Consider the following 13,607-nt stretch of genomic DNA (forward strand, 5'->3'; position numbering starts at 1 on the left):
CTAGGGCTCTGGGGTCCTAGCAACTAAATTATTAATATATATGTGCGTTACTATGCAAATCAATCTGACATGTCAAGTACAACTTTTTTTGATCGTTTAAGCTAGTCATTTCGAAAATTTAAAAACGTTGCATATAAAAAGTTCTTTTTATCATGTAATTATTTCCTTTAATTTCATACATTTAAGTTCCATACCTATATACGAAGGTTTTTTCAACATCTTTCATAAATACTGTATTACATTATTTGTCATAATTATTACAACCTGTAATTTTTATATAAGTCTAAAGGCTTACTAGATTTAGGCCGTGACATAAAACTGTAAATTTAGATCGTAGTGTTATTTATAGCATATACTTCGAATGCACATAATATGGTTAACGATTTTAAGAAAATTATGATCGCTTAATATTAAAATGAAATGGTAATATTAATACATAAACGAAGTATGACATGTTCATTTACTGCAAATAAGTTACCATACTGAATTCTAAGTTAGGCAATAACTAGTACTACCATTGGAATTCGCTAAATCTTAATTCCACTAATGCCACAGACTGGCTATATAATATTATAGACAACGTTGATATATCTATAGATTATATTATTATTGTCATTTAAAATTACGGAATCTATTTTCAGATTATAGAGATGAATAGAGTGCATAATGATACTTGACAGAGAAATATAAAAAGTGTTAATAAATATTTCAAACAAAAAGAATCAAATATCGAATCGAGTGAGCATTCCCTTTATGTTGTCTGCCTCATAAAATCTCAGTGGTTTTTTCCGGTTTTTAGTTTTCCGGGATGGTTTTTTTTACGAACCGACGTGTGTCGCGGGAAAAATGTGACAGCCCGAAATCGGAGTAGGATTTTTTAAGGGTTTTTTTTTTGGTTTTTCGCGCGAATGCATTCTGATCCATTATGCTACTGAGTATTCGATGCTCAGTGAAAACAATAAGCTGTTATTTTATGAAATTGCTTTTCTTTTCTGTGAATAAGGACGTTGCGCATTTTCTTTAGCCCCAAATGGAAAACTAAACGATTCCGTAAGAATGGAAAGCAAACATAGGAATTTCCCGCTTTTCTCTAAGGGTCAAAATAAACTAGTTGTTTTATTATTTTCTCTCGAGTATCTTACTTGGAAATCTTTATATAAAGACTAACGTATATCAGTAAATTATTTCATTATTTTTGCTTTCAATAAAACAATATCAGCTATACGCCGAAATAATTTAACTGTGCATATATTATTATGAGAGTATTTCATACATTTAAAATATTTTCAAAGACACCATCGATGATAGAAAATGAATATGGTTATAATTTATATTTTAACCGACTTATATAAAAGTATTAAGATTTTCTCAATTTATATAATAAAATCAGACATTCAATGTTGTAGATGTAAATATTAGTAAATTCAAATCTGAAGATTTATAATTAATAACGATGTTGATAACTTTGAGTGTTCTGAATAGAAAACCTGCAGAGCATTCTTTTAAATGTTTACAAGAATGTCTTATTTCTTTCTTATATATATTCTAAAAAAAGCATTCTAAAAAGTTATACGTATAAAAGCTTTTTAGAATAATAAAATAATACATTTTAATTGACTTGCCAACATGACTTACGAAAATGGTAACTATCATTTTTGTTTCCAGATGGCCCTCATTTGGTAGTTTAAATTTACTTCTATAAATATATATTAAAAGCTCATAAAACTACACATTTTTCAAAATTGTCATCGGCAAATCAGATAAAACTTAATTAAACTATATTTTTATAAAAATGTATAAACAATTGTATTTCAATTAAGTATATGTTTCTTTTGAATTTATTATCTTTAGTTTAATATTGTTTATAAAAAAAAAAATGATCATTATCAATAAAAATATGTATTAAATTGTATGTGTTACATTTTGTCGACAGATGCCACCAATAATTTAATAGTACCACTTTTATTATTCATCTTTGCGTAGGTTGTGTTTAAGAAGTAACTTTTTAACGGAACGAAAAACGACATATCAATACCAAAATAATTTCAAGCATTAAATACACTCCAAAATTTTCATAAATTTCCTATTATTTGATAAGAAAACGATTTATTTACTATGTATTTATATATGTATATTGTTTTGTATTAGTTATTTTTGAATTTGGTTTCTATCTTAAAATAGATTAAAAAAAACGATAAGTATTATGCAAAAGTAAATATATAGACGAATAATAATTATTACAATAACCGACATATTTTTAGTTAACTAAAAGTAAGTACATAAGAAGAATGATTATATCAAGACATGACTATTATGTTCCGTCTGATTTACGATGACCAAAAAAGCAATTGTATACAAAATGATTATTACGCGAAGTGTTCTAAATTTTGTATACGAATAGCAAGCTAATAACAATAAACCATTCATATCAAATTTCCTTTGAAGCAACCCTTATAAATTTGGAATACATTGTTGTATTACAGACATGGATAGAGTTTCTTCGAAAACGCCGAGTTAAATATTTCAATCGCCATACTGTTGCAAAGAGTTCGCTTGAATGCAGAAATTTCAAACTATTATAATAAAAGCCCATTATAAATATATTCGGTGATCATATTAATGGACCCATTTTTTAATTACTCGCATTCTGGACAAAATCCAGGAGCAAAACCATATATTATATTATATGAGATTGATAGTATTGTTGTTTAATTTAATAAAACGCATTTTTGAAGTACTTATTCTACTTTTAATCAATAAATTAGCACCGGTTTTGTCCACCTCAGAGGAACATTTTCAACTTGATTGAAAATTTGGTTGAAAATGTCCCTCTGAGGTGGACGAAACCGGTCCTAATTTATTGATTAAAAGTGGAATAAGTACTACAAAAAATTGCGTTTTATTAAATTAAACAACAATACAATGCAGTTCCACCATGAATTGACAGTTAACAAAATAAAAGAGATTGATAGGGGAAGGGAGGGAGACTTGATCCCCGTTTTATATTTGTTGTTAAAACTTTTCTTCTACTGTGGTTGTAGTAATTCTTTATAACCTATTAGTTGCAGAATTTATCTAGGTATTCGTTTATAATTCCCAAAATGTGGATAACTGATTTAAAAAAAACATATTTAACAAATTGTCAGGTTAGGGAAAAGTGATCAAGTCACCCCCAATGTGGGTGACTTGATCACTACATATGGGAGATTTGATTAGGGGGGATCCCATATATGTATGATAGTCATAATCATAAATAATACCTCTGGTTATTAAAAGAAAATATTTTATTGACCTTAAACTCTACATAATAATGTATGCTTTTAATAATTAAATCAAGGCGCATCATTCAACACTAAAATTGCGAAGAGACTTGCGGAAAAATGAATTCGCTTGCTCATAGACTTAAAAATTGGTTCAAGTAGATTCTTTGCGATCTGATATCTTGCTACATTATCTATGTCTTCGACTGCAGGCCATTTAAATGTTTTGTGGTCATATTTTCTGGCAACTTTCACTTTAAATCTCTTTGCTGTTTGTTGCTGAATCTGCCCAACGTAACGATGTAGCTTCTTTTTGTGTGAATTAAAGTTGACAATTAATTATCCAATCATCTACCGTAAGCTCAAAGTCATCATCGACGTCTGATTCGCACTCTGTTAAAAAATCAGCTTCGAGGACTCATCACTTAGGTTGTAAAGAGAATCAGGCGATGGAGAATGGGAACATCATCTTCCGATGAACTCGAATTTGTTTCAAAATTTTCTTAGTTTTTAAACTTATTTTTGCTTTTCTGATTTCCATTCTATTTTCTTTGTCCCCTTTAGGTTCCCTGGCCACATATTCTGCCTCAATAGCCTATAGAAACTAACTATGGGAGATGTGATCCCTAGGGATCTAGTGTCCCATAGTAAATGTGATCAAGTGTCCCCAATACTAGTAAAATCAAAATTATTTATTTAAAACGGTAACTACAAATGAAATTTAAACAACTACTAACAGCAAATAAATCTTGAATATACACATATAGACTGAATAAATACTACAATCACTCACCGTTATGTAAAAAGCAGATATTGAAGTTCAAAGATTTAGAAAAAACTTGTCTAAATTGTCAAAAAGAGTTCGGTCAGACGTGTTCTTTACTCCATTGATTTCGACAGCTCTGAATATGCTCTGACGTCTATGGTATATGGCGGGCAGCCAGTGTTACCAATATTGAAAGATTTTTTTTACACAATAACGAGTTCTTGGTGGGTGAACAAGTCTCCCAGGGGATCATGTCTCCCTCCCTTCCCCTACCTACTTTCAAAATTCACTATTTTGAAATAATTTCAAAAACCCGCCAACAACCATAAGTTGGTAAGTCTCGAAATCATGTGACAGATTAATTGCAATTTTAAGTTTAACTTGCCTTCTAAAATCAGACACAATGCTAATTTCATTGAGCTTTATATTGTGCATGTTCTATATATCGGAAGACCTTGATTATTTTTCTAGCATAGAGACATTTTCTAGCATTTCTTACATATTCTAGCATATATTTTCTAGCTTATATATAGACAAATAATTGTTGATAACTCTACAATATATCATATTGTTATTTTTAAAATGTCAGTAACGTTATAACAATTTTTTTTCGACCATGTCCGATCCTAATAGGATCATATGGATCTCCACAGAGTAGAGGTTTGTATTAACAGATTTTGTTTTTTACCAGAAATGGATGTCAGCCACTTGCTCAACCTATTAGGTCCATACCCTGACTCACACACAAATAATTGAAAAACAATATGTGTACTTTCCAGACCCAGTATTCGAACCTGGCACCAACGGCGTGATAGTCCAACGCTTTAGCCGCGCGGCCACCGTGGGCGTAGCAAATATTAATACCTAATCATGTTTAAAGTCGGTGGTGAAATATTATGAAATTACAGCTGTTGAATATAAATGAATCTCCAGTTTATTTCTATTGAACCAACAAACGAAACTGAATTTAATATTTTAAGAATATCCCTACAACAGTAATACTGGTATATACTTTTATAATACATTTAAATAGAAAGGTATTTACGTGAGTGTATTACTTATGTTCAGGTGCCTATATAGATTTGGTGATAAGGTGACCTCACATTGTGTATTAAACGCAAAGTGTTCAATCAATGTTTGCTACCAACACTCAAGTATGCATGTGGAATATTGACTCTTAATATAAGAGAAATCAAAAAAAAAATACGAATAGGCATTCCGTGTAAAAAAAAATACCAATGGATAAGGAAGCAAACAAGATTACGCGATGTGATAAAGATCGCTAAGCAGATGAAATAGAAATGGGCTGAATTGCACGGTGAGTAGACAAGCGCACAGCAAATGCTGTCATACAGTGATACTCAAGGGGCACTAAACGCCTACAATAGCGCCCTAAAATCTGCTGGATAGACGAACTCATAAAGTTCGGTTGATGTAGGTTGTAGCAAAGAAATATGGACTGAGAAGAGTGAAGGGAGCTAGAGGAGGCTTCATCCATCATTGGATCGATCCCGACTTATGATGATGATGATGATTATTTATGAATTATACAGTGCATTGTATATATTAACATATTTTTTATATTTTTAACAATTTGTATAAAATCACATAGAATGCATTTTCAATCATTCGTAAGTATATTACACAGTTAAAATTCAACCATACTTTATTATGACAATGTAAAATGGAATTTTACTATTTATAATCAGCTGCGGTATATCGGAATTCGTGATCAATGCTAATTGCTACTATTAATAAATAATGAATGACACGGTGCGTTTGAATTTTCATTCATAGAAAATTTTAAACGATTGAATAATTGTCATACACCCACAGAATATTATTAAGTTATTTCGCTAATTAATAACTTTTAACTTAATAATAGTAGGTACATTATAATATAATCTATTCGTCATATTATAACTTTAAAAATGCTGACATAAGAGTAACTATTGCTCATAACATCAACAAGTAAAATAATGATCACAAAATAATATAATAATATAGTCTAAATTCTAAATAATAAAATTCACAAATACATCATCGTCATTGATGTGGATTAAATTTTGAATAATTTTGTAGTAATTATACTACCCACCATTAAAACGAATAACACACTTTAATAATAATATTCAGACTTTGTTATTAAAACAAAACATTATAACAATAATAATTATTGACAATGTTTCCTCGACTATACTAGTAACTAGACCAGTAGTGTTGAAAAATTATGACAATATCTATGGTAATACGTCATGTACTTAATATAAATAAGAAGAATAATCTATGAATCTACACTCAACTTATAGAGTCCGTTACTAGACGTGCTGCTATTATCACAAGTTCTTTACTCGACATAGAACATCTGTTATTCTACTCGAATCAAGTCTCTCAGTGCATTTTTATAATTAATCTCTTAATCATACCGATCTCACCAGTACGTCATTACCTCGTGATTATAATCTCACATCATCATCCTTATTATTGTATTCAGTATATTATTTTGTCAACTAATAAACTCTCATCTCAACCGCCAAGTAACAACGATCTATCTACCCAACTATCAACTATCAACTATCTCTCAACGATTCTATCTACCACCACCTCATCATAACTCATCATACCTCGAAAATTTTACAACTATCGATTTATGTCTGTGGTATTCTCTATATTATATTATTATGATATAATAAAAAAAATACAAAGTCAGTCGGTAGTAGATATTAACATGCTATGGACTTATATACTTAATTTAATAATACGAAGCAGGATTAATTACTTAGAGATTTAGACGGTGTAACAATTGAAGTACCTCCTTATGATAGAGAGGGTTTTGAAGACGTTTTAAGACTTATCTACTAAAACTGTATACTACTATTCATACGCATCCAACTAACTTTCTCTTATGTATACGTATATAGGACAGCATGGCCCCTATATCCTGAAATGGGCTATCAGGCCAGGATATTTACTCCCATCTACATATCGATCAGATTAAGAGCAATGTGATAATTTACAGAAGTCTTCCTCAAATGGTATTACAATTAAGGGTATTCCGTGTATTCTAAATATATTCACTTGAATTATTTATTGCACTCGACCATATTATGAAGCACTGGTTGCGATCCTCTATAATCTGTCCAGCTGAGTAAAAATATAGAATGTCTATTCAGAGATTATATCAAAACAATCCAATAATTTTAAATAATATAAGAGAAGAGGTAGTTTAAAACTTGGGTTCTCATTTCACAAAATTCAAAAACACTGTCTTTTTACTTAGCAGGGCAGTAATTGTAGTAGCCAAGTAACATTTAACCCATCGGCATATTGGATAATAGCTATTTAAGGAAACACACTAAATATAATTAAGTATACAATAAAATAGTGATTTTTTTTTTACTTGTAACACACCACATGAAATTGCATCGTACAGCCATATATTTTTTAGTGTTAAAATAATTTAAGTAAAATAGCGCTCCAGGCGACTTTTTTACTATTGCAGCAGATTTGTGGCATGTGTTTATCTCACTTAACTGTTGACCATCCGCGCTGGATCACCCTCTAAGCCCAGGTCCTTAGACTAGCTCTGTCAGCCTTGCCCCCTCGTGGGCGCCATGATAGACATAAACTTAAAAATCTAATGTTGGTTTAATAATATTGAGATTTTAATAAAATAATTCCATTCCTAATTGTGTTGATCCATATGTCCGTGATGACTATCGACGTAATCGAGATTATCAGTTGGTTTGAAAAACCTGCCATTGGTGTTGTTAATTGGGAGCGAAATAACTGTGTTAAAAAACCAACTTTGGATATCGGTATACATATTGCACTTATTATTGGAATTAATGGATATTATTTAATATATATTTTTTTAATACGGCTCGTTCAACTTATTCGGTAGATTCATCACTATGCTTACTATATGTGTGATTATTGATAACTTTACAGTATAAATACATACAGTATAAAGAAATAATTATTTGTCATAATATATGTAGCAATAATACCATATAATTACAAGGGTGACACACTTCAACATGTATTTTGTTGTTAAAACAAAAAAAACGTAGCGGAAACGATAGTCAGCATTTCCTTAATCATAATCTAGATCTATAGGGTTTATTATGACTTGTTAATTACGACAATATTACTTATAGTATATATTATATGGACTGCATTTGTATAAATAGCAAGGATAATCCTTAAATCCTCACTACAGCACTACTCACATCGAGTCCGTCACTCGGCGCACTATTCATCTCGAGTCCAATTTCTCGGTTATATTGACATCTCGGTATATTGCCAGTCAGTTCAATAGTATAATCAAGCTTATCAGTAAATCCGTACCCGCGATTATAACACCACTCTGTCATATTTATTATTGTATTTAAATTTTCTTGTATAAATACTCTTTTCTCGAAACTTCCAAGCAACGATGACTTTATATTCACCACGATATCAAAACCAAAGTAGTGACTTCGACGTGAAATCATCATCTCAAAGTGGTGATTCCGACGTGATTATATTTTAAAATAAATAAATTGAAATTAACAATAATCGTGGTACGCACTAAATGACTTCAGAAATACCTAGGTAGACATATTCGTAAAAATCCGTAGTCATAAAATACAACAGATGAAAGGAGTGTAGACTGTAGACACATAGAGAAGGTCTTCATACAACATTGATATACCATAAAATATTTTTATAAGATATCTTCTATATGTAAATATTCAATTTAAAAGTTCAACATGCCTGCTTTAACATATCTAAATTCAATATCATTTACTATAGCGTGAAATTGAAAATTATATCAAGCCTCTAAACTTACCCAGAAAATACAATTTTATTGTAGCCTACCAGAAATAATGTAACAGCCTCCGAGAATATTTTTCGCCTTAGGTGAAGATTTAAAACTTAAACATTTTACTGATACTGTTTTGTCCTGAGGGCGCTATTAACTTTAACATGAGCGCATGAATATTATTACACTTTGTAGATAGGAACATATAAATTTTGACTTTCAATATTAATTGTATTATAACTGAAAAATTCCAAACAATTAAGTTAGATTTTAACACCCTGTAATGGACTAGTGAATGGAAAATCCGACTCTAAGCTTTTGGATAACGGGTTTAAATCACATTGTAAAAATATTAATATGTATTTTAAAAATTTAATCATTTAATGATGCTGAAAGCAATTAAAAACTGGGAGCGTAGGATCATCCAGGTAGGGAAAGAGTTATAGTTTTAAAAATGATATTGTTGATGAAGCATCCAAACGAGTTTTGTAGATAAAAGCTGTACTATCTACTAAAACAATGTTTTATTATGAAAATTAAAATGTATAACATATTATAAATCATTTCTATCATATTATTAACATCTGGTTTTTCGCTTGACTGGATATATGAACATATTATGCATTTTACAGAGCACATGACAATAATTAGTCATCTAACCAGTGATTGTTTAACTGACCCTTTATTGGCAATCAATGCTAATTCAGTAATCATTAAGAGACACTCACTATATAAAATAATTAACAATCACATTTTATAGGAGAGATTTTTAAATTTGGCACTGTGCGTGCTTCAAAAACATGAACCTGTAAAATGAATAACTTATGTAAGTAATAACAGTCCAAATTAAATGTTATTTTAATGTTTATAACAATTTTCTTAAGGGAAAATAAAAAAACACAAACCCTTTATAAATGCAGCTATAATTCGAAGATTATTGGTTTCCTCACCATAATCATGACGTTTGATTTTATTTTTCAAATAAATATTGAAACAAAAACGACCCGGGAGAACAAATAATAAAATTGGCGATAGAGATGTGAAAGGGGGTGAAAAACTAAACTAACGTGTTTAAAGTTTGACACCAGACATTGAAACACAATACTCAATGTTTTATTGGAAAAGTTTCACATCAAAAAGTGTTTACAATGTGATTTTTTACGTATTCTAGTATTCTACTAGCAATAGTTTATATATAAATTATAGTTATCCAAGCGCACTGAGAAAAATAGTTCGGGGAGTGGGTCCATTTCGAAAAAAAATATCCATAATGTTATTATATTGATTTTAAATGTGACGGGTGGGCGGTGTTGTTAACAGAAGTTTGCAAGTGGCACTGACTTCCAAATTTATCCCACCTATTATTATTCATAAATTATCATCATTTCAACCTTAGAATACGGCACTTTTCCAGGTACATACACCATACCCATTATACTGCTCGCCTGGCAATCACTTGACCTACAAGACAAAACATCCGGGTCACGAACCTCGTATAAAAAGTAATATTTTCAATTTCTTGGAGGGGGGGGGGAATCCGGGACGATGAAGTGGCTGACATCCATTTCTCGTAAAAACAAAATCTGTTAAATCAAACCTCCACTCTGTGGAGGCCCATAATATAGGTTCGGACACGGTAAAAAAATGATTATAATTTAAAATATAAATTACATTCAGAGTGGAATATGTGAGATTTGATATTGTACATTGTATGTGTAAAGAAAAGCGTCTAGGCAAAAAGCGATATATCTAACACCGTAGAAAACAAAAGCAATCATATAAACAAGTCATTTCATATATTTCCAGTCACATTTGCCTTTTCTTTTACAGGAAAAACAACAAATGGATGGCAGGATGATGAAAGTTCTTTCTACGCTGCATTGTGAAAATTTCCTAGATATATTTTAGTAAAAGAAAAATAATATTGCAGTGGAGAATTTTACGTGACGTTTTATTAAAAATTTAAATTTTATTTTTGCTGCTTTCACTAGCTATATAATGCATCAGACTAGTTTGAGCAAAGCCTTGTATTTAAATATGTGTATGAATTTTATATTTTCATATATCAAAAGAAAAATTTCAGGTATCTGTTTTTTACGGACTTTGCAACTGGAGTCTGTATTTACCTTAATTTAACTAGCAAAAGGTATGACAGTAGTTTATAGATAGTTAATAACCCAATACAATATGATTAAAATGTATCTTAAGAACAAAATTGATAACAAATTTCAAAGCAATAAATATAACATGTAACGTAATGTGTCTTATATAATTGATGAAGATGTAAGACAATTGACGAGAAAAAGAGTTTTTTAAAAGTGTTGCACAGTATTTATTATGCTCTATTTAAGTAGATGATATGGATGAAGAATAATTAGTATTAACTATTATATTAGATAAACATAATATATAATAATTTTAAATGAAATCTTCACAAAGATCATCGCATCGTATGTCTAATCTTGCTTTAGGACATTGTAGATTTTTTAATTGATCCAGTTTACTCATCCTGACCATAATATTTTTTCAGTACAGCTTTTATGGAGAATTTAATCATGACTTTTACTTGGCCGTAACAAGAGTCTAACCTCTCTACTAACCATTGGCGGCCTTAGGCCCGAAAAACTGGTAGGTCAATTTTGAATTTAGTATTTTAATTTGCCTTTTCGTTGTATACTTAAAAGACGTATTGCAAATTGACTTTTTATACATTATATAATAAGTGCTAGAAATTGTTATAGATAGGTACCTACTTACCTTTCAAAAAATGTCCATTTTTCATAACGCCAACCCTATATAATTTAAATATAAATTATACATAACGCCGTAGTACTAACTGTCATACTCCTCTATATTTTTACCTCTACTACACCAACATTGCAGATTTTTTAAATTTCAGCTTGGCAATATACTAATGGTAATTCTACACAATGCTCAATTAATCACTTAATTAAATCACCATTATACATTAATATCTTCTTGATAACAACATATTCAACTTATAATAATTATGATAATTATTGGTGATACTATTTTTCCTCCCATCGTGCCATCCCCTAGCGGATGTCAGCTCTTACTTTACTACCCGGAACAATTCAGTGGAGCTCCACTCATACCATCACGTAGGTTCCTAAGCCACAAAATGTGGCGTCGTTCTCTATGACATTTACTGTTGGTCTTTCCTTGGATGATAGGTTGGGGAATGCTGTACTGTTGACCTCTCACACTGTGGCCGAGTTACTGTAGTTTTCTGGTTTTGATACTACATAAAACTTCTCGGTCCTTTCTCAATCAATTAAAAATGTCAAAATTTGTCACCCGGTCAGATCAAGTAATTTTGGGGATGCGTCTATAAAGCCACATCCCGAAAACTTCAACTCTCCGTAAAATCTTTTGATTTAGCATCTACACTTCCAAATCATATTTTTTTATATGATTTTACTGAGGTTGTTACTGCAACTCGCTGTCATATCACCTCTTCTCATCTAGAAGAGGACCCGTTGATCAGATTCTCACGCCAATTTTGTTAAAGGACTTTACAATGTTGTCAAGCTATTCCGTCTTACCCACTGACAGGGCATATTTCAATTCCTCGACATTCTCAAAGATATCCGCAATTCGCAGCAGTACTCTGTGTCGTTCATATTTAGGGCACTGTGCTGCTATTTGTCTTCTAAAATATCATAATTATCGCAGAGCTGCAAATCGCTTCTTCCCATGAAGACATTAGATCTTTTACCCATTGTGTGTTTTGTTCTTAGCCTCAATATTAGCTTAAGCCCTAGAAAATTATTTACATTAAGGTGATATTCACTTTATGTAAATAAATGAAATTGAAATTAAAGTGTCATTTAACGTTTAAAATCTTTATTTCAATCGAACCGCTAACATTTTGTTTGTGTTCTTTATTTAAATACAAATAAAATGAAAGTTTGTAAAATAAACTGATACATAGAGACGAGAAACTTTACACACATTGATATTTTACTCTGAACGAAATGTTTTATTTCCCGTCTTCACTAGTCTGGCCGCTTACACTTCTCGTGGGTAAATAATGCGATAATGCTTGGCAAAAGGGTGCTCTACCGCGATAAGTGTATAAAAGGATACAATAAAATGTAGTGAAAATAATGGCTTTTTTGTTTCGTCTTACTGTCCAATTCGCTTTCAAATAGACGTTGTTTTTATGACAAGTAGTTATTATTCCACCGACTTTAAGTGTTACTTATGTATGATTTTTCGAAAATACTTCTCGGATTTATGTGATGAATGGTGCTGTAAATATATATTAGCAACAGTGTATATACTTATAAAATATTATTCGTAATAATATTACTCCGTTATTTTTTTATGTATAAAAACGCAGAAGATATAAACAAAAAAGGAATATTTTCGGTTGTAAAATATCAGACAAATCACTTAGGTTGTGAAGTAAAACATTTATAAATACAATGCCAAGTAGATGATGGACAGATTCTTCTGGCATTGCGGCCATGGTGAAATCCTTTAGATCGGTGTTAGTGAAATTTAAAAGTAATAATTTCAACACATAAATGAGTCGCCTACACTATCATAGTAATCTGACACCATTCTACCTACTTTAATCATATTGCAAATCATTTTTAGATCCAAATCAATGAATATGACAGACAAGTACTCAATATATTTGTATTTCTCAAACGTTATTTACTCTACTGTTATAATAATATATGAATTGTTTTACTAATACTGGCTTGTATAACTTCTAAAGCTATATAAGCATGGGCAGTAACTA

General features: G+C 30.7%; 1 protein-coding gene across 1 annotated transcript in view; it reads right to left on the reverse strand.

Annotated features, from left to right (window-relative positions):
* The window catches only part of LOC147072772 (lachesin-like), a 92,795-nt gene that overhangs the window by 35,629 nt on the left and 43,559 nt on the right, over positions 1–13,607 (reverse strand). The window lies entirely within an intron of this gene.

The sequence above is a fragment of the Rhyacophila brunnea genome, unplaced genomic scaffold (assembly GCF_057557595.1).
Source record: "Rhyacophila brunnea isolate RB1 unplaced genomic scaffold, BYU_Rbru_1.0 scaffold_19, whole genome shotgun sequence".
NCBI lineage: Eukaryota > Metazoa > Arthropoda > Insecta > Trichoptera > Rhyacophilidae > Rhyacophila > Rhyacophila brunnea.